At 39.4% G+C, this 20,596-nt stretch overlaps 1 protein-coding gene across 1 annotated transcript in view; it reads right to left on the reverse strand.

The window, feature by feature from the left end:
* Positions 1-10,095, reverse strand: part of FBXW7 (F-box and WD repeat domain containing 7) — a 171,275-nt gene extending 161,180 nt beyond the window's left edge. Inside the window, exon 1 of the mRNA XM_016144577.2 lies at positions 10,013-10,095. The gene's annotated coding sequence lies outside the window, so the exon portion shown is untranslated. The remainder of the gene's footprint in view (positions 1-10,012) is intronic.
* Positions 10,096-20,596: the final 10,501 nt, after the last annotated feature.

Here is a 20,596-nt window from a genome sequence, read left to right on the forward strand (position 1 = left end):
AAATAAATAGATAAATAAATAAATAAGACAGGAAATAACCAAGTTAAATACATTTAATAATATATATAAAGTATAAAATAGAAAATACGTGAGGGAAAAGCACAGTTAGCCAGGAAATACATCTTAAAAGAGGTTTCTAGTATGTCCTTCTGTTAAATGCTGCGGATGAGCAAAAGGTGATGAGCTGGGGAGGAGCAACACTTCTGTAAACGATGTGAAACAGAAGTCTGGGGACCGAAAGTAGAGTTTTGTAAATGCCAATTTAAGTAGTAAGTCAAGGAAACGGTGAGTGTAAGGCTGCCTTAAAAGTAGGATCTAGCTGTAGATGGAGACAATGAAACAGGTTCTATGCTTTTAGGGTGCTCCTGCCACCAAACACTCTCCAGCACAGCAACAGGAACAAACAAAGATCTAAAGACGAAGACTATTAGGGGTGGTTAACAGAGGCTTAGACACATGAAGTCAAACACCAAATTTCATAAGATGAGTGATGGATCACCTATTTTGCTTCATGTAGTTTGTCTCCCACAACTAGACTAAGTTTCAAGAGAGAAGAGATTTTCATGTTTTTTTTCACTTAGATCAGTGCCTGGCACAGTAGGTGTTCAGTTAATATGTGCTGCTGAACAAAGACAGTATTCTACTGACATATTCTGAACCAAAGATCACAAATGCTCTCAGCATTCAAAAACCCAGCAATCTCGGAGAAATAACATTGTAAAACTAATACTATTGCAACAGCTAACATTTATTGAGCACTAACTCTCAGCCAGACACTATGATGCATTATCTCATCCAGTCCTTTTAACAACCAAATGAGTGAGGTAGGTACTATTATTATCCCAGTTTTACAGGAAACACACATAGAATAAATAACTTGCCCAAGGTCACAAGCAGCACAGCTGGAACCTGGTCTATCAAACCTGAAGCTTTCCTCTCAACAATTATGTCACATATATAGAATTACAAGCATCCCTTTTAGGCAAAGCTAGGGAAATGTGGCCAACAAGGAAAAAAAACAACAAAACAAAAAGAGAAACTCCATTGTAGTCAAAAAACCCACGAAGGTCCCTTTTCCTACCAGGTACTGCGGAAATTTTCCCACCCAGGATACACTGATTATCCTATACGGATTAAACCTTCAATGGTTTAAAGAATCCAGATGTTGAAAAGCTAAGAACTAGAGTCAATCATCTAATCAACATTTCAAAGGGTGGTAGATAACAAGTGGTAACACCCCACGTCCACAACCCAAAGAAATAACAGGGTGTGACCTCTGACTAAGACTGACCTCAAAACTTCCGGCGCTGCTCTCCTTGGTGTCTGCCTCTTCCCTCCCTGCGTGGCTGTGTGTCTCTCCCCTCAGTACATCCCATCTCTCTCCCCTCTCCTATTAAACGGTCCTTACAAAAACCTGAAATTATGTGTTTTCTGCTCTAAATTCCTAATCTAGTAAGTTAAAATTTGAATGTTTCTCTAATGAAAAAATTGTACCTCTTAATAATAGAAAAAGGTCCCCCATTCATTACAGCAGCATTCCAAAGTTTCTATTACCAAATTTCACACAGTAGTCAATTCAGAATCACCAAACATGCAAAAGAAACCTGATGACCCACACATCTTTATTTATCTAACCTTTTGTTATTACATATATCATAAATAAGCAAGAAGAAATTAAACTCACTAGAGAGACTATGCTCTTCTCCTATCTATCCAGTAACCTATTCATAATTACAAAATTATTTTTTGAAAACCTCTGACATGAAAAGAAGCATAATTTCAGAAGTATAACTCCAACTACTACCAACAACAAAAATATTTAAAATACTGATTTTTTTCAGTATTCATTAATATTCATTAAATTAACTACTTAACCAGAGACCCACTAATACTTAAACCAATTTAATTTCTGCATTTATACCAAAACCTAAAAGCGAACTTGCCTAAAAGAAGTTAGAGTGAGGACAAGAGCTGGCAAGAAAATCAGTGCTAAAAAATATATCTCAATCTTTCCTTTCTGCCTTTGAATTTTTTCATATATTTATCTTAAATACACAGATCTATTAAATAAACAGACTATGAAGACATAGCCAAATTGTTCCCAAAATAGAAACACTTTCCAAATACAAAAATGATCCAGAAGCATTTATTTCTTGTATTGGCCAACAGAACACTGATTATGCCAAGCCTAAAGGAAAAGTTATTTCTGAAACTGATTTTGTATTTAATAAATACTAAGCATGGAAAGGAACTATCGAACACACACGCAACTAACACATACTCTTTAATCATTTTAGGAAAAACGAAAAAACTGAAATTTAATTAAAATAGAATCACCTAAATAAAATTCCTTCAATCTTAATTTGAGATGTAATAATACAGATATAACTTATTAAATATCATGATTTTTAAAGCTTTTTATTCCCAACAGTTAAAAAGACAGGCAGTTAAAAGACTTGATTTAAAAAAACAACAAAAAGAAGACTTGATAGCTGAATTACATCCTCATATTTCTAAATGGACAATTTAAACCACAGTCACTCTATTTAAGAGTCCCTTCTGATCTAAGCACTATTTAGGTCTTTGGAGCCGAATTCAAATTCCAATTATGTTCAAATCAGTCTTTCTTTTCTATAAAAAATAAGCACAGTAGTTCTGCCATTTCTCTAGTTTTTATTTTTTTTAAAGAAAATGTTAATGAATAACACACTGCTTTTAAAAACACTGCAGAATTACTTCAGTATTATTGGTCAAACTCAACAACTGAATTTAAATGTAGGGCAATATAAAGGCTGACTTTAGCCTTCTGCTTGTCCCATTTTGAAAGAGCTTTAACTTAATAAGTTAACAGTGATGGGTCACATTACTATATACCAGGCAGTGGACTAAGAGCTTTGCACGTTTTATGTCGTCTCATTTAATCCTAACAACAACCCTGTGAAGGACATGGCTTTTCCCATCAAAAGGTGTTGAAACCAATATTAAAAGGATAAATAGCTTGTCCAAGGCCACGTGCTAAGAAATGAACTGCCTAGCAAATGAGCTTTCTGCCTCCATGGTATGATTATATTTTATTAGATAAATAAGAAATGAATTAGCAGTATGTTGCTGGCTCCAGGTACATGTAATATTTTCAACCATTAGATGGTTATAAGTTACTATTATCAGCGAAGCAACTCCTTGTCAGACCTAGAAGATGTCGCACAAAGGTCTATTATTTATTACTCTTTATACTGCCCTAAAAAATATACCATCCTAAAAGTTTGATAAGATACATACATTGTTCCAAATACAAACCAGCAATTTGCCTTGAGACTTCACATCTGGCTCTAACATACAGATGCACACTGACTTATGGTTCCAATAAACCCAACATAAGTCAATAATGTATTATTTACTATACCTAACCCACCGAGTACCTTACTTGGCCTAGCCTACCTTAAACGTTCTCAGAACACTTACATTAGCCTAAAGTGAGGCAAAATCATCTCGCCGCCGCTGTCCAGCACCATGAGAGAATATCACACTGCTTATCGCTAGCCTGGAAAAAGATCAAAATTCAAAATTCGAAGTACAGTTTCTATTGAATGCGTATCGCTTTCACACCACCATAAAGTCTAAAAGTCTAAGTCGAACCATCGTTTAAGTCAGGGACCATCTGGATATTGATGGGTGCATTCATGATTCTGTGGAATTAATAAGTCCAAAGAAAACACAGTATCTTATCCAATGGTGAGCCTATCAGAGGAAAGGCTAAGTGACATTAAAAATATTTTGCACTACATATTTTAATATTTCCTAAATTCCAAAGCAGTCGTGCAGAAAGGAGCATCTTGCACAATACACTAGGTACACAAAACACAGACACACACTCACAACATGCTTGCTGCCTCCCAGAGTCACCCAGATTTCCCGTAGCTATCTTTCAGCTGGAGAGAAAGGGCAGAGTGACACAGCACAGCAACAGAAACTGCACAATATCTGACTGATCCACAAGCTATCCCTTAGGTGATGGGGAAAGAGCAGAAGATAAGACACTCAAGCGGTACGGTCTCTTGTGCATTCCTGTTTATTACCTGTCAGCTACCTGCATTGCAGCTACAACACGAATGCAGGTTCTCATTTTTTTTCTTGTATTAGCTTGCTGTTTTAGAGAAATCAAGTGTTACTCAAAAATTTTAAAGGAACATTTTAGAAAACCTGTTATATGTTAGTTTGTTATTCAATATCCAGATCAAGTACAGATGTTCCCTCAAATATTTCACAATTCTGAAGAAGAAATACAAGAAAATTTTAAATATGCTTGTGCATAAAAATATAATTAGAAAATATGTATCCCATAGTGTCCAGGAAATGTCATATACATTTAGGAAATATACTCTAAACACACTATGGAAGGTATCAAGAAAAAGTATCAATGAGTTAGCTTGAGAAAAGTAGCAAAAATCTAAAAGCACACTGACAGACGGTTTTACACTTAATGGAAAGTCTCGAAGTAGAAACGTTTAACGTCAAGAGTTCATAATTTGAAAGCAACTTTCTTTACTCATCTGTTTGTAACAACAATTCGCTACACTTAAAAACAAACAAACAGACAGATACATAACTCTTTTCCCTGGTCCACCAAAAGTATCATCAATATAGGATATTTCTATTTGGAATATTTGCAGATATAAGATGAACACTGTATATCTTTTAATTGCCACTCATCTTTTAGCTTGAAAAAAATGATAAAATTACTTGAAAAGGCAAAAATTAAAAGGAAGATTTTTAAAATAAGGAAAAAACAACATCCTCTCCAAATGAATAGAAAAACAACTTTACAGTGTCCCTCTAAAAGATATGCTAAAATTATCAGATTATATGAACTCTCTTTTTCTTAAGGATGAAAAACAGAAGTACCAATTGCATGCATAGAAATACTACATAAAGTAAAAGCTGGCTTGAAACTAACTAAAAAGTGATCACCGTTGCAAGATTAATCACCTCCCCTGCCATAAACAGGATAATTCTGAGATAAATAAGATTTATGAAACCAGGGCAAAAAAAGCACCATCATCCAATGCAGGTATTTGTTGACAAATGAAACAAATGTTTTGATAATAGCTACAATTGCACAGAGTAAATTATCCTTTCTAAACAACGTTAGCAACAGATTCATCTAAGAAATTAACCCATGCAACATTTACTCTTAAGGATGGATACAGCCTAGCTTTGTAAAGTATACATTTAAATAATTTAAATGATTTAAAATATCATACTTGAAATTAACAAAACAAAAATTGTGGAGTCAATAATTCTACATACTGAATTGGTCACTATAAGAGATTAAGGCTTTTAAGAGGCAGAAGTAGCAAACCTTAATGTTCTTATAATTTTGCTAATATTTTCACCTGATTCAAGCCAACCACAAACACTTCTAATTTTTACATCTGAATTAACTGCTTTACAATTTATTTTCAGAACTTCCAAAATCATACCCACATGTTTCTTCAAAGACACTTTTGGTCATGACACACAGCCAGGATACCACTATATGCCAATTATGGTATCTAGGAACAAGAAATGCAAGTAGTCCCTACTTTTTGCTGCATTCCTTTATAGGTGGCATTGCCGCTGCCCCTCAACCCACAGTTTTCATCACTATCTTGGACGGCAGATTCTATGCTTTATGCAGAAGCATATTAAGACTGCTCCCAAGGAACATATCTGATTTAGAAAATAGAGACCACCTAAAGAAGCCAGTCCCGGCTTTGTAAGGAATGAAGCTCATACTGGACTTGGCAGTTGCCTACACCAGGAGTCCATAAACTACACATCAAACCTAACCTACCTCCTGCTTTATACATAAAGTTTTATTGGAACGATCACACTCATTCACTTATTGCCTATGGCTGCTTTCACATTGCAAGAGCAAAACTGAATTGCTGCAACAGAGACCATGTGGTCTACAAAATCTAAAGTATTTACTAACTGACTCTTAACGACAACAAAAAAGCTTGCCAACTCCCCCTCCACACAATGAGATATCAGAAGCAACACAACACTTTTCCAAGAACCATCTCCAAAATATATGAATTGGGCTTCTGCTAGCCTAGGTATGGACTTTGGAAGTCATCTGGTGCTAAAGCGCACAAACACAAACGCACACCCTCAAGGCTCTTTAATCATCCCACATCAACTCCAACGTTGTCAGGCAAAGCATATGAGGTTACCACTCCCTACTGCCAGAGTCTCACCTTTTCCACTGTCTGTACTAGTCAGTCATGTTAACCCAAAAAGGCCCTTTGCATTCATCTAAACATGGTTTCACCTGCAAAAAAAAAATGTGGCAAGTAGGGGTGAAGAGAGCAGGCACTCATGTGGTATCCATTCCAGTCCCTGTACCCTCATCCTGGAATCGCCTTAGATCTAGCTCCCTATCTAAATATCTCTTCCCCAGAGGGTTCTGCCATTAGAATAACCACTCAGAAAAAGAGGCCAAATAAGCTACTAGGAAGGTGGAGAATTTAAACTAAGGAACACAAAAATGTGGTGTTCCTTAGATATATATATCTATATATACACACATACACATATTCCCTCCTCACGATCCTCAATTCTTTGTAGAGTCAACACTAAATGCTAGCCACACTAGCAGCAGGTTTTACCACCAAAAAAGTCTTTCAGTGTCTTATGCTTCAAAGACATCTGAATTTTTTAAGTGCCAAGTTGTTTTGTATGTGTTTGTTAATAAAAAGTGGTTTTTTTAAAAAAAAAAAGAAATTTTTTTTCAACACTGCTCTGCCAACACAGGGATATCCCCCTCCATTGTATGGGACACAAAGACACACACCAACTGCGAACAGGGGAAGCAGCCTTCTCTCTCCCAGCTATTTTTAGCCCCACTTCATCATGTTAAAGACCAAACTTAGGATAATAATGTTGGGCAAACTTTAAAAACATCAATATGGTAAAAGAAATCTGTCCTTTTATGCATAAGTTCCATAACAGTGAAATCCTATATATTCTTCTGAATTTAACCCCAAGGGATTAATAAGTTTATTATGACTGTTTCAAAAATACAGAATCATATTCCCTAAGACTGAACTGCTAACCATGTTTAAAGGCTGTTCCTCCCTTTTCAACGTCAACTTCTATCCACTTTTAAAATATCTATTTTAGGGAGCATCTCATCCATTCTCTGTTCTTACTATATCTTTGCTAACTTTAATAGATTTTCTCCCCCAAGTAAAATACCCATATTTTCCTTTTTTTTTTTTAAATTCTCCATCAGCACTCTCAAGAAACCTTAATACTTTGAAAATGACTCCCAGCTCTACATTTTCATCCAGAAACCACTAGCAACATACTAAAATACTGGAAGCATCTTCTTCACTCCTCTGTCTGTATAGCTAGCTTTTCAATGACTACAGTGTAAAAATGCTGGTTTCCTAGAAAAAGAAAATTCCAACACAGGTATAATGTCTCTTGGCCTAAAATACTGTTCCTCCTCAATCATCTAAACTGTCTCAGAAACATTCTTCTCAACTGCTTCTCTGAGCTGTAAACATGTATCTACACAAACACAGGCTGGCCCTAAGCCTACTAATTTCCCCCCATCTTCCCATCACACTAACTTTCTAATTACATTTATTCCTCACACCCTCCAATTTCAAAATTCTTAAACACTTTTCTCTCTAAAAAGACCTTCCCAGATTTGGCTCAGACATTACAATTAGTTCTGCATAGTTCAACACCAACATTTCCCTAGTGAAAAATATATGAATACATTTACATCTCTAAGTTACCAAACACAGTATCTGACAGATAGTGATAATAGGTAAATTCGGTCCTTTCCCCCTTTCCTACAATTTTTATGCAATTTGTGATTCATTGCCTTTGCCTTCCCTCTCATCTCAAAGGCAGGGACCCCAAATACTTTGTTGTTTCTTTGGCACCCAAATAAGCAATAAAACATTGCCATGATTTTAAACCCAGCTATCATCAAAGCAATACAAAGTAATTCTTAAAGTTAGTAAGCAAGTCTGATGGATTTCAATCTACACTCAAAGTATAGTCTGTCAGGTGGTGTGTCCTCACTTCCTCGTCAAAAACACAGCCTATGCAAGACTAAACTTTTCTTCTGCTCTCTGTAAAACATGGGATACATGACTTCCTCGAGGTCACAAATAAGATAACAGATCCAGAGACATTAGGTTTGATTCCATGTCTAACATTACATCCACCAATCAATATTTTCATGTCAGTAACCATTTAAAATAGAATTTAAGGTGTCTTATAAAAGCATAACAAGAACAAGGCGTATAATGAAAAACAAAACACATGAGTTCCAGAGAAGAGCAAAGTGATTAAAGGGATCAAAGAAATTAGTCTAAGACAAAAAGAATCAAGAAAGATGAAGGTAAAGAGAATCGAAATCTGTAAAACCAGAAAAAGATGAACTCCCGCTTGTTCTAGCATTTCTCAAAACATAAACTGGATGTGTCCTAAAACTTAAAAGAGATAGGATTGGGATAAATAAATGAATTGCTACATAATTCAGGAGCTAATAAGCTTGTGGAACTCATTACTTGAAAAGAGAAAAAAACAAGATGAAAACATTGTTTTAGAAAGTTTTAAATCAATTTAATCACGATCCTGAATGGAGAAGTTAGCATAAATAACCCCAGGCTTACATTCATTCCCACAAAGCTTCTCTCAGCAGTGACCTGAGAGAGAGCAAACCCATACAGTTCTCTGGAGGGCCCATAATTCTCAGTATAGTACTTATTGCCTATGTTCCATTATACAAAATTTTGCTATATGCTGAAGCCTTAAGGTCTCTACAAACATATGAAATGTTAATTACTTTCCTGCACCTTAATTTGGCACTGAAAGGATACCCAAAATCAAAATCAAAGATTTTATAGACTTCACTTCTAAAATAATGGGAAAAATCATTTTTCAAAATCTTAAATATCCAAAGTTTCTCATTTGATAGAGAAGTAAAGACAACTCGAATATTCAAAGCCTCAAATCATTCTGCCAAATAAAAAAGTGCTGCAGTTAGGACACATGCTACTCAAAAAAAAAAAAAAAAAAAAAAAAAAAAAGCATTTGGGTAAGGAAACAAATGTAACAACTTTTATAACTGGTTAAAGTAACAATGCTCTCCTACAAATAAGTTGATCCATTACAACTTAGAATTTCCTGAGTAATTTAAATCTGCAACAATGTATTCCTGACATACAGGAATGGGACTCAGGAAATGAAAAGGTAAACTTCTGCACCAATAAGTACTGAAACGAGCATTTATCTCTTCAAGGCAGACAAGAAAAAAGTAAGAAAGAAAAGAAAAGAGAAGAGAAAAAAGAAAAGAAAGAAAAGAAAAGAAAGAGAGAAGGAGAGGGAGGGAGAGAGAGAAGAGAGAGGAAGAGAAAGAAAGAAAGAAAGAAAGAAATCACAATAAAAGCAAGACAAGACAGACACAGAAAATCCATCCCCCCGCACCCCTCACCCACTCCGCCCCTTCCAGCTCCCCTAACCCCCCCCCCCCACCCCCAAAAGAAAAAAAGGAAAAGAAAGAAAGAAAAAGGATTGATTTTACTTTCAGGGGTTCACAGGGTAACCCCAAATAAGGGTTACCCAGAAACAAAAACTACAGAGCTGTTTCACACTCGGTGTGCCAGGGAAAGGTACATTACAGAGATGTCCTTTGTGTGCACATATGCTCCGGCTTCCTCAATTTCCTTTTGTCAATTACTGGCCAGAAAGGTGCAAGTGTCCACTCTGGAGAAAGACAGAACTCCTCTAAGATAAACCTGTAAGTTTTCGTATTGTGCATACAAAGAGCTAAAAGGTTAATAAACATAGGACTATCCAATGCCTTCTCCCACTGTGAGGAATCAAGGTACCCCACTTCTCACCTATGCACTCCCAACACTCCTGGAAAACATCGGCTAAACTCTAGGAGGACGCCCAGCATCCATCCACTTCCCACCCCTCGATACCTCCTCCCGGGGACACTCACCCTTTAGAGAGGAGCCGTGGCGCTGAGAAAGTGGGCTGGTTCCCTTCCTCCTCCGGACGGAGGCTGTGGCTGCGGAAGGCTCCGACCCGCGCGTTACTGAGGAAGAAGCGGGGCTCGTGTCGCTCAACCCGGCGGCCACCCGGGTCTCTTCCGTGCTGCCGAAGCACAGGCGGCGGCGGCCCCGCTTACCTCCTCTTTTCCTCTTCCTGGGTCTCTCCGAGCTGTGTCTTCTGCCCGTCTTGGGCCACTTTTCCCGGGACAGTCACGTTTGGGAGGTTCCGAATTTTGTCTTTATAAAGTTTCCTCTGGGTGGAGGCAGCGGCCGGCCCCCCGGGTCCCCCCGGCCCCGCCGCCCTCGGGGCTGGGGCGGGGGAGGGGGCTCTAAGAACTCCTCCCGGAGTCCTGCCAAGGAGCCGGGGGGCCGGCGACTGGCCACGGGAGAAGACCCCCGAGGGGGTTAAGGGGCGGGGGAAGGTAAGGAAAGGACGGCGGCGCCGGTCCTGCTCTCCCCGCCGCCCTGGCCGCCTCTTCACATGAGGGTCCCTGCCCCCCCGGCCGGGGGTGGCTGCTGAGCCTGGGGCTCCGGCTCATACACTCCGGGGCGAGATGCTACGGCCCCGGGTGGGTGGCCGAGGCGGCAGCGAGGTGGGGGACCCGGCCGGCTCCGCTCGGCGCCGCCCCCGCTCCCGGCTCCCGCATGTGTCGCTGCGGCTGGGACCCCCACCCTACACCTTGGGGGTCCCTCGCCCTGCGCCCCGGGACCAGACAGAAGCTCCGGCTCCTCCTCGGCGTCCTCTCACCGCGGAGCAGCTGACTAGTCCCGGCCCGAGGTAGCCGCCTCCCTGCCCCCCAGCCGCCGGCTCCGGCTCGGGCTCGGGCTCCGGCGTGTGCAGCCGCCGCTGCCGGCCGGGAAGGTGAGGGGGGGAGAGGAGCGGCGGCCGCGGCTCCCGCTGCCCCAGGTCAGGGCGGAGGTCTCGGCGGCGGCCAGGGCACGGGGGCGGGGTCTCTCGGGCGCTCCCTGGCTCTCACGCTCTCGGCGGCGGTGGCAGCAGCTCCCGGAGCTCAGCTCGCTGTCTCGATCGCTCTGTGCGGGGCTCTCGCCTCACTCCAGAGAGAGGGGCGGGAGGAAAGCGGCGCGCACGGATGACGCAAGTCACCTAGCAACCGCTCTCCTCCCCCATCCCTTCTCTTGCCGCCCCGCGGCTTCCTCCGCAGGCCTCTTTTTCCCTTTCCAATCACCCCGCCCTGGGCGACTCCGGCGCGCGCTGATGACGCGCGAAAGGAAGAGGAAGTCGCGGCTCGGCGAGCGGGTGGGTGCGCCTCGGGCCGCGGGAGTCGCCGCCGCCGCTGCCGCCGCCTCTACGGCCGCGTCAGAACAGAAGGGAGGAAGGGGAGGAGCCGAGTGGAGCCCAAGCTGCCGCCTGATCTTATCCCCGACCCGAGGGCGGCGGAGAGGGCTCGCTCTTTAGCGGTTTCCTTCAGGGCAGGTGGTGACTGCTCCTTTGGGAGCAAAGAGGAGGCCCGGGCCGCGCGGCCATGCTCGGGCGCGCACCACCCGAAGGTGAGGTATTTGGCCCCAAAAGGCCCTTGGAAAAGCTCTTCTGAGTGAGAAGTTGTCCTACATACTGATCCTCTGCACCTGTTCCCGGGAGCGAGCGTCCCACCCTTCCTGTGGTGTGGGGCGAGATCCAGCCCCCGATCACGTGTGGTCTAGCCGAGCAAATGTTTGGTAAATGAATGAATGAATGAATGAATGAATGAATGAATTCTCGCGGAGCTCAGAAGAGTGGATGAAGTGCAAGTTCTTAGTAAAACTGCATAGCGTTGTAAAGATGAGAGTTGTAATGCATCCTCCACTCCCAGCCAAAGGAAATAAGGGTGCGGCTTGAGTACGGAGTCACAGTCTCAGTCTTCGGTGCAAAAGGAAGAAAGTTGCCCGGGCAAGGGAAAGGGAGCCATCCTCCCGGAGGTTGTAGAAGGATTTTTGACAGTTTTGCAGGGGAAGAATTTAGTAGCGCCTTGTGTTTTTTAGTGATCATTTGTTCTTGTGGTTTGCAGCTTTGGAGAGCTGGTCTTGATTGGTAATCGGTGTCCGTTCCCGTCAAGAAAGTGTGGCCTGTGTTTCAGGTCTGACTCAGGCTATTTCCTTTCTAAAATAAATATTACTGTCGTGCAGCTTTTCCTACAGATGTTATCCTGGGAAGTAAATTCAAGTAAAAAAATTATGAAGTTAAAAGTGTAGTTCTCTAGGAAGTGAAATTTTAAAAGGGCCAGAATCCTCAGAAGTCTGTCTTGAAGCTGTCCTGGTGAAAAGTGTGAGTGAAAATGTGATAACAGCGACAGCGATGATGAAAAGAAGCAGATTCCACAGTTCTGTCGCTACGCCCCAGCAGGCCCCACCTCCTCTGGAAGGGGCAGTAATGGATATTACAAGTCTTTCCACCTTCAGAGGATAAGTTTTGAGAGGCAGATTTGGGAAACTCTGGGTTTCTGCCACTACTGCCACCACCAGATGCAAAGAGCAGACCAAGCAAACTTCTAACTGGGTAAATCCAAGTGCTCGTTTTTATTTAAATGCTGCAGAAAAAGTGATGGGCTGGGGGAGGGAGATGTTACAGAAGCTAGAAGAGACTCACAAAGTAGCACCTGCTCAACTGCCCAACTGCCCTTGATCCTAAATTCCAAGAGCCAGGTTAACTATCTTGCTTAAGCTACCCCAGATTTGACCATCTTTTTATGACCTGCCTTGTCCATGTTCTTCCAAATAAAATTCGGAATCAAGCAGCCAAGAGATGGCCGGCCATACATGGCTACAAAACAAATCTTTTTTGGTTTTGCCTGTCTCCCTGGTGGAAATTGAAGGAGTAAAATGCACAAATTTAGGGGAAGGATTTTGTGATGCTGTGCACCTCAGATTTTAAGTTCTGTGGGTTTTGGGGCGGCGGGGTGGGGAGCAAGAGTAAAAACATCAGAGCTCTGCAATCAGAAGGATGCCTTCAGGAAAGCATGTACCACATGGGGTTTTTCAGCAGCCTGACCTGTGGCTCCACCTTAGAACCTTTGTGCTGAGAGACAGATTGGCCCGCAGGAGAGCCCAGAGCCACCTACTTATGAAGTAACAGCTGCAGTGAACTTACTGGGCAAGATCCACCCACCTCACCAGCCAGCATGATAACTGGAGGAAACAGCTGGAACTGTCAGCTGGAGAGGAGGAAGTTCATATATTTACAACTAGGTCTGCAGCTCTTTAGTTCTTCTATTTATTATTAATCTAGAGGAGAAAACAGCTAGTTCATCCAAAATTCCCCTAAAATCTGAAGTTGTAGGTACCAGAGTTCTTCCCTGATTCATCAATTTGTTTGATCTGCGTACCATGTTAAAATATAACAAAGGGATATTTGTAAAGGGCTCTTTGCTCCTACAAGAAAGCGAGCTCCTCTGAGACATTAATCAGTGTTTTATTATCCCGCATCAGTAGTTTTTACTGTCAGATTTCATAAGCTAAATGATCTGGCAAAATTTCTTTCTACAAATGCCATCTACAGTATTTAATTACTTTTAGCATTTTCATTGTGAAATATACATTAAAATGCATAAAGCAGTAATTCAGTATAATGAGTAATCACAAAAGCAACCTCCATGTGACCAACCAGGTCAAGAATAGAGCCTTGCCAGCACTGCAGAAGTCCCCTGCTAACCTTCCTCAACACAACTCTTGCCCTCTTTCAGAGGTAGCCATTATTCTAACTTTTGCGATAATCATTTCCTTGCTTTCCTCTATTGTTTTATCACAAACATGCATCCCTAAACAATATTTTGTTCAGTTTTGCTCTTTTTTTTTTTAATTTATTAAATGCAACAACATAATACGTAATCGGTTGTACTAAGTGCTTTTGCTCAACGTTGTTTATAATCCGTGTCCTTTTCAGGTTATTCATATGGCTATAGTTTGTTCATTTTAATTGCCGCATATTACAGTGTCCCACTGCACAATATGCCATAATTTAGCCATTCTATTGTTGATGGATATCTGGGTTGTTACAGTTTAGGACTGTTAGAAATGCTGCTGTGTCTTTATATATATATTCTATCACGTCTGAATCAGTTTCTGTAAGGTATATACCTGGGAGTGGTAGGTGTTTCATAAACTTGAATAAATCATGCCCAACTGTTTTCTAAAGTGTTATAATCACACCAGCCATGTATGAGTTCCATTGCTCCCCGTCCTTAACCACACTTTGTATTGCCAGTCCTTTTTGCCAGTCTGGTGGGTGTGTACTACTATGTCATTGTGGTTTTAACTTGCATTTCCCTGATTACTGATACTGTTCAAGACCTGTTCACGTATCAGCTAGCCATTTGCATTTCCTCTTAAGTGTGTTATTATCTTTATCATACCTAATCTCTGAGATGCCCAGTGTGCTGGTGTCATTTGTTGTGATTTAGTTTTCCTCAAGTATAAAAGTCACAATGACTCTTTTCTCCTAATGTTTATCTAAAATACATGTTTTGTTTTGTTTTTTAATTTAACTAATTAATTTCAATACATACAACCGATGTTACCGCCTGGAGTATTTTCCCAACATATTCCGTTTGATTGTTTTTATCATTCTTTTACCTGTCAATTCTTTGTTTAGAGTCAGTGATATTTCAAAGCTGGAAGAAGATGAGACCCAGAGAAATTAAGTGACTTACCCAGGTCAAAAGAGCAATTTAACTAGGAAGCCTGGACTTCACCCCAAGTATTCAAATAGCATATGCCATTATACCACGCCTACACTCTCCATCTTCTGGAACAATAAGGTAAATTAATTCCCATGGTCTGTAGAATATTGTTCACTTCCACGTGACAAACCTCTTTCTACCTTTCAATAAAGGTCATTTTAAGCCTAACAGCTTTAGGATCTGAATGAGATTGATACAAATAAAAATATAAGTATAAACTTTCAAGGTTAATATAAATGATAATGCTAAAAGGGATTAAATGGAAACTTGCTTAAAAAAAAAATAAGGTTTCTCCACTCCCAATCTGTCACTAGGCCCCACTATCTCTTCAAAGAATTATCATACTTCTTCAATATCTGAGAAAAGTGTCACAAAAAAGAAAACAGTAGTTAGAAGTATCACATGATGTGAGAAAGGCCCTTGGATTTGATGATCAGGTCTCTAATAATTTCATAATTCTGTTAAAAATGTTGGAGGATATCAGAACTTAACATTTTTAAATACAAGAAGAAATCAACCTAGAAAACTTGACAACCGTTTGACAAGATTGCCTGTGTTGCTTTTATAATTATCTGGGTTTGCAAAAAAAAAAGTGTCCTGAAAACGAATGATAGATGATTTCTAGCTTTAGTAGAAAATAAATAACTTTGAACCACTTGAAATTTTTGATAATCTAACCTTAAAGTTTCAGAAGAATCCTTTATTCGGTTTTGTAATTAATAGTCACAAAGTATTTTTATCTAATAAAGTCTATTATTTTTTTAATTAAATATTGAGTGAAAACAGCCTTAAAAAAATAAATTCATAAAAATGTTATGGTAGGCTTAGATGTAACTTAACTCTGAACTGCAAAGGCTTTAAAATGTTCTGGCTTGAAATTCAAAGTTGAATTATTGAATTAACAATAGGGAGTTGTCAAAGGTACACAATACATAATTATTATTTATATATCTTTGTGTTAACCTCAAAAAAAGCAGTGATGTATAGAAAACATAAAAGTGTTAGCATATCATAAGCATAGAGTTTTCACATTTACTTTACCATTCAGTAGCAAAAACTTACTTATCACCTACTGTTTCCTAGCAGTGGACTCCTGCTAGGAAACAGTAGGTGATAAGCGCCTCCTGAACTTAAAATGATGTAAAGAAAACAGACCTTGTTCCTAACTTCATGGAGCTTACAGTCTAGTCCCTAATATGTGCCAGGCTTGATACTTCAAACCAATCACTGTCATCTAAAACTACTTGACCAATATTATCATTGATGATATATTCAGTGAATAAATGAGTGACTGCTTTTATTCTCTTGATAAGCAAATAAACGATCATGTGCTAGAAACCTTCAGTCATTGTCATTTGTCAGATTTTCATTTTGAAAAATACAGAAACAGACAATTTTGAAAAATACGGAAACACTGAAAGAATAGTATAATGTATGTTGATACAACTTTCACCTGGATTCAATCCTTGTTAACCTTTTGCTATATTTGCATTATTTACTTTTTCCGAACCATCTGAAGCTAGGTTGCAAGCATGATGCTTCACTCCAGGACTTCAGTGGGTATAACCTAAGAAAAAGGATATACCTAACTCTAACCTTTAATCAGAATTAAGAAAATTAACAAATTTTCCTATTTGTCCCAATAATATTTCATTTCAGCGTTATTGGATATAAATGACAAATAACACTGTACAAGTTTTAAGGTGTACAACATGATGATTTGATATACCTACATAGTGTGAAATGGTTACCACAATTAGGTTAGTTAACATATCTGTCATCTCACATAGTTACCTTTTTTTTTTTTTTATGGAGTGATGACAACATTTAAGATCTGCTTTCTTAGCGAATGTCAAGTATAAAATGCCAACAATATTTTTGATAGCTTGTGCCCTCCCTCCAACCTAGATCCAGTCAAGGTTCACACATTGCATTCTTCAATCATATTTAAATGTAAACATTTTTAGAGAAACTAAAAACTGGACTCTCCAATATTTGGAAGTAATTGCTTTACATTGTATCATTTCTCTCTTTTAAAATATTATATTTTAACATTTTAAACTTTTAACATTTTAAACATTTAACGCTACTAAGAGCATGATGTATTTTTAGTAAAGACGAGCTTCCTTTCTTCAGCAGCTTTTCATTCACCTTTGACATCACTTGCTGCAGCATTAGTAGTTGGGGTGCCACTCTGAGATACTGAGCATTCCACTGTTTTCCAGAAGTAATCTGTACTGCTTCCTTCCACCTTTGCCCCACCATGCCTTCCCTGGAAGGCCCTGACCTTTCTCCTGGCCAAAACTCTGTTACCTCTTTCTACCCTCCTTATATTTGTCCTAACTTCCCAGGAACCCTTTCAAGAGCATCCAGCTTTACAGCTGTTATTTTCTACCCACAACCTCTGCTTAGCTCTACCAGAATCTACACCTAATTTCCTTTACTAAAACCCTTTCACTAGGAGTCTTGCACCAAAACCAACCACCACCACTACCTGCCATCACTAATGTGTACTTACTTAGCTGATTCCAAAGGGAAGTGAGGACCTAACATTCGTCAGGAACCTAGACCATGGCAATCATTTCATTTGGTCTTCACAAATCGCTGCAGAATAGGTACAAGATACCTACATTCCTTTTTCTTCTTCCTGTCTACATAGGAAAACTGTATTTCCCAGCCTTCCTTGCAATGAGGCTAGGGTCATGCGATTAGTCTGGCTAGTAGAACGTAAGCAGAAATAATGTATGTCACTCCCAGGCTTGATCCCTAGTCTCCCATGAGATAATCAGCTTGTGATTTCTAACCTTTCTACAATACTTAGAAGCAAAAGATGTTAAGATATTGGATCACATGCTAGGAGTTCAGATTCCGAAGTTGTTGCTTGAAGGAATGCTATCTGGCCTCAGTCGAACAGTAAACTGAGCAAAACATAAAGTTGTATTGTGTTATATTGCTGATTTTAATACCAAGTTTGCATTTAGAAATTTAAAGAATAACAAGTCATTACGTTAATATTCTAATCTAGTGAGGTTGGGTTATATAAGCTTTTATAACCAGACATGAGAATACAACCCCCTTTTGTTATACTGTTTTTATAGAAACATGAGTTCTGAGTTCCAATCCAAACTGTAAAAGAACGTCTAGAGAAGAAAAAACAAAAACCTTAGGGATTGACTCTTCTGTGAAGGTCCCACCACATATTAGAACATGAGCACCCTGCAGATTTTAAAGGCTTCTTTTTCAACAAATAGGCTTCCATTTCAAAGATGAAGATATCCTCCAGTTCTCCAGCCTTTTATTCCAAGGTTGACTTTTTTTAATAACCCAGCAAACTGTCCTGACCTACCATCTTAAATGCTATGACAAGTTCAGAGTCAGTTCTCTCCACTATGGCTGGCATCCTCTTATTATTTCAATGCCTCGCCCCCAATGGACACTATTATTTAATCAACATTAGACTGTTCTATGTAGTGGACTTTTAGGTTGAGGGGTAACAAATTGTTCTAGCATAGAAACAACTTATGCCACAAGAAACAACTTCAAAATCGACGTTAGATATAACTTTTTCTAAAATGGTTGGCCAGTTGTCACCTTGGAGAATTTCTCACTGATTATGTCTTTCCTGAAGTCTCTTACAAATGCTCTATATTTGCTACTCAGCATCCTCCTCACATATCTTCAGAGTGATCTCCTTAAACACAAGATTCCTTTTACTTTATTGAGCAAACAATTCAACTCTTGGGTCTCCACCTTTTACAAAAATTTCATGAAACTCATTGTTAATAATGTATACAGTTGCCAGTAACGGAAAGCCCAACTGCCATAAACATGTAGAGGGTTCACTGTTTTTTAATAAAACTCCACTAGTACTAGTAGGCAGCCCAAAGTTGGCACAGCGGCTCAGTAATGCCATCAAGTCCTCACGCTTTGTTTCTGTCTTTGCCATCCTTATCGCCGTTCATGTCATGTGGACTTTTACCACCAAGCTTGTTGCCTAATGACTCACAAATAGGCTGCTGTTCTCAGGAGTCACATCCACATTGCAGACCGGAAAGAAGAAGAAAGGGTGGTGTCTGTGTGAGGAAAAAGTGATTCTTTTCCCAGTATTTCCGGCACAGTGTTGTTTAGGTCTCATCGACAGAGTGATGCCTTCGGGATGCACCGAGATCTAAAGAAGGCTGAAAAGAACTTTAGCTGGGCATTGCGGCCCAAAGTGATATTGGAATTCTCTTAATAAAGTGGGAAAAATAAAGAGTAAGAAATTAGCAGTGTCAGACACACTTTGTCTTAGTCTGTTCCGGCTGCTATAAGAAAATACCATAGAACTGGGTGGCTTATAAACAACAGAAATTAATTTCTCACAGTTCTGGAGGCCGGAAGTCTGAGATCAGGGTGCCAAAATGGTCAAGTTCTCATGAGAGCCCTCCAGGGTCACAGACTGCCGACATCTCGTTGTATCCTCACATGATGGAGAGCAAAAAGCAGCAACTGCTCTCCTAACTCTCATAAGGGCACTAATCCCTTGTGACCTCATCTAATCCTAATTACCTCCCAAAGGCTTCACCTCTTAGTACCATCACATGGGGTGGGGAGGAAATAGGATTTTAACATGTGAACATTCAGTCCCTAACACCCTTAATGATGTTTCTCTTAAAAGGGCCATCTGCCCCAGAGATGAAATGCCACTGTCTAAACCCCAGAAATAGCTACCATTGATTTTTGTTTTAAATGGCAATTTTCCCTATTGCTTTGCATGCAAATATCATTAATATGTAGAAGCCTCTTTTTTGTTTTTTGTAGTTTAAATTTATCTAGCAATTTAATTTCAGGAACATTTTTTAATAAATTGGTAATCTCCAGATGGTTGGTTTTAGTCTCTTACGTCATCATTGCAAAACATATTAGTGGTATTTTAAGCTCTTTTTTTAGATCCATGTGTGAGAATAATTAAATATTCATTGCCCTTTTAAAATCAAACAGATATTTTTATTTTTAAAACAATCTGAAACTTATAGAAAATTTTCAATCACAGTATAAAGAACTTTTTTTTTTTTTGTCTTGAGCCATTTGAGATTTAGTTGCCAACCTGATGCCACATCACCCCCAAATACCTAAGGGGGTATATGTTGGACATTTTCCCATGTAATCACAATACGACCATCAAAATAAGGACATTAACACTGGTAATCAATACTACCTAATCCTGAACTCTGTTACATTTTATCATTTGTTTCAGTAATAACTTTTATAGCAAAATAAAGGATACACTTCAGAATGTTGCATTGAATTGTCACATCTTTTTGTCTCCTCTAGTCTGAAATGTTTCCTCAGTCTTTGACTTTCATGACCTTGGTACTATTTTTTAGCATTTTATTTTATTAGTTTCAAGTATACAATATATTGGTTAGACATTTATATAGTTTATGAAATGATCCCCCTGATTGCCTTGATGCTTTTGAAGATTACAGCTAGTTATCTTGTGGAATGTCCCTCAGTTTGGGTATGTTTGTGTTTAGCAGGAATGTCACCAAGTGATGCTACGTTCTTAGCATCTTATCAGGTGATGTTTCATTTCAATTTGTCCTATTACTGATGATATTCACTTTAATCACTTAGTTAAAACGATGTCTGCCAAACTTCTCCACAATGAAATAACTTCAAAATGAAGTTACTATTTTTCCTATTTGAAATTAATAAGTATTTTGTGAGGAGATACATTAAATTGATATTCTATTCCTCGCCAAATTCTAATTTTACTCTTTTATTTATATCAATGTGGGCTCATGGTTTCCTATTTCCATTACTATTGTTATTTACTTTGATTCTTCAATTGTCCCATATGTGGCCAGTGGGAACCCA

Source organism: Rousettus aegyptiacus, unplaced genomic scaffold (genome assembly GCF_014176215.1).
Source record: "Rousettus aegyptiacus isolate mRouAeg1 unplaced genomic scaffold, mRouAeg1.p scaffold_m13_p_16, whole genome shotgun sequence".
Lineage (NCBI taxonomy): Eukaryota > Metazoa > Chordata > Mammalia > Chiroptera > Pteropodidae > Rousettus > Rousettus aegyptiacus.